Source organism: Choristoneura fumiferana, chromosome 13 (genome assembly GCF_025370935.1).
Source record: "Choristoneura fumiferana chromosome 13, NRCan_CFum_1, whole genome shotgun sequence".
NCBI classification, from domain to species: domain Eukaryota; kingdom Metazoa; phylum Arthropoda; class Insecta; order Lepidoptera; family Tortricidae; genus Choristoneura; species Choristoneura fumiferana.
Window position 1 is genome coordinate 19,564,529 of NC_133484.1, and position 2,732 is coordinate 19,567,260.

The following is a 2,732-nucleotide window of genomic DNA, read 5'->3' on the forward strand; positions in this document are numbered from 1 at the left end:
ATGTCATACTTATTTTTTAATACGCCAAAAAGCCTCATGTTGGGGTCATGAAAAAGGTTGAACAATAAACGTATAATTTATTATAAATGTTATTAAACCTTTAAATATGATTTTATTAAGATTTCTAGTACATAAACATAAATAGATTTATTACAAATGCATTCAATTTGACAAATATTATTCCAACTGTAGAGGCTGTATACGGAATTCCTTTTTTTTTAAAACAAGAGAACCGGCTTTCGTGCAACGAGGTTGCATACTTTTTTATTAAAAGATTGGGAAAATTTACATTTTGGAAATTTTTCGTGTTCATGTAATTTATTAGGTATCGATATATTATTAATACCATAAATTTAATTTAAAAATGTGATTTGATCTATCTCTCGCTTTTTTCATGTTGAAGTGAAAGTGAAAGATCAAAGTGAAGTTCAAATATTTGGAATTCAGTGAGTAGACACTTTACTTAGCATTTAAAATAAATAATTAAAAAGTTACTTTGTCTCACGGAGTGAGCAAAATGCGATTTTGCTCACTGATTTCTCATAGCAAAACCTGCCTGTTTGAGGTGCTGAGGTGAAAAAGTCATTTTATGTCGCTTAGATCCAGCATAAACATTAACTTTACGAGCATGAGAAGTGAAAAATTTGTTTGTACAGTCAGCATCAAAAGTAGCTGCACACTTTCGTACTTTGTCGTTTCACAGCCACGTACTAAACGCCATGCAAGATTACCAATGTGTCAATGCGACAGAGTAAAAAATGATCCGCTACTTTTAATGCTACAGTCAGCATTTTCTTCTCACCTACTTATACCGTGGAATTGGCAAAAATCCCATCCGAGTAATTTTTATTTGGTTAACGAAGTTTGTTATGTCATGTTACAGTTGCATAAATAAGTATTATTGACTTCAACATAATTTTAAGCGTCGTTTAATCATTAATTAATTCATGTCAGTTTGATAAGAGGTTGATGACCCCGTGTATCATGTTCTTCTGTGGTCGTAACAAAATTCTAAATCATGACGGAGCATGCAGACATCAAAATCGCAGTTGTAGTAAAAAATAACGGCCAAGCGCGAATCGCGTACCGAGGGTTCCGAACAAATTCGTAGGAGTTGTTGTCGTGGTGTAGGTATAGTGTTAGGGGAGCCCCTCTCCTAAACAAAATGCACGCAGTCTGGGGCCATTTTAGTTGGTTACTGACATAGGCAGACATCCAAAATATTTTTTTTAATACAGATAGTATGACGGACAGACAGACGAAAAACAAAGTGATCCTATAAAGGTACCGCTTTTTTTGCTTTGGCATAACTTTTTTTACAGAATAAATAATTCAATAAGTTTACACTTAGTTTCATAACATCAATACCATCATAGAATTGATAATAGTAAAAGTCTGGTTTTAATAATTAAGAGAATTATAAAACCATTTCTTTATAAGTTAGATAAGGAAAAACACGTACCTAACAAATAAAGCTTAAGTATATTGTGAAAATCGGCGTAATTGTTATTTTTTAGGTAGGAATTTTCACAAAAATGGTAAAGCTGTCACTGGTCAGCTGTGCGTCATTTCTGTTGCTATTTTGTTTGTATGTTTGTCCGTCTTTCACATCGAAATGGAGCGACGGATCGACGTGATTTTTGGCATAGAGATAGGTAGTTTATGGGCCAGAGAGTGACATAGGCTACTTTTTATCCCGGAAATATGCACAGTTCCCGGGGGAACGCGTGATAACCGAATTCCACGCAGGCGAAAGTGAGTAATAATATAAATGCGAAAGTGTGTATGTTTGTATGTTTGCGTGTTTGTTTGTTTTTCCAACTTTCACACGAAAGTTGTCAAAGTATGTGTTAGGTTGGCCCAGACATAGTAGAGATAGTTCTACTTTTAATCCCGGGAATCCCGAAGCCGCGGGCAAAAGCTAGTATCTGAAATAATTCTGAATTGAATTTGTATAGTTTCATAAAAGGATGATACGCCTAGCCAAAAAAAATAGCAATACAGAAGTTTTGCTGCACCAGAGACTTGCTATTAGGTACTCATTTGTCTTGTTCCCGGTACATCTATTTTACATAACCATCACTGAAAACGGTCAAATGTATATGTAACTAGTTACTGTAAATAAGGGTTCCGGAAAATTACATACATGTTCTTTCCGTGGACCCAGGCGAAAGTTCATTTACTTTGGAATAAGGTATAGTTTATAATCCAAATAATACCTAGGCACATATATAGGTACATGTATATGATCAATAAGAAAACCGTGGACCCTTCATTTACTTTGGATAATACGGCCCATATAATAAATATCTACCTTGTAGATTAACATATATAGGTACATATGATCAATAGAAAACCCAATATTTGAAACGTACCTATGTAAGATGGTTATGTACGGTCGAACTAATTGAATCGTGACCCAGGGTGGAACCTTTTAATAATCAATTTCACTATGATTCAGAGATGTCAACATGACATTAGTAGCACAAAGGTTCATCCCTGGATCATAATTCAATTTGTTCGACTGTACACTCGTACCAACTGAATCGTGACAGAAAATGTCATAATGACATCGCATTGCTTGACAGGGTAATTTATTATGACACTTACTGTGAGAACGTTCTACGGTGGGTTAGGAATCAAATGGTTCGACTGAACCTAAGAGGAAGAAGAAAAATTATTTTTATTCTCAAGCCTTTCCTCTGTCCTCACCAATTAACTTTTAATTCCAG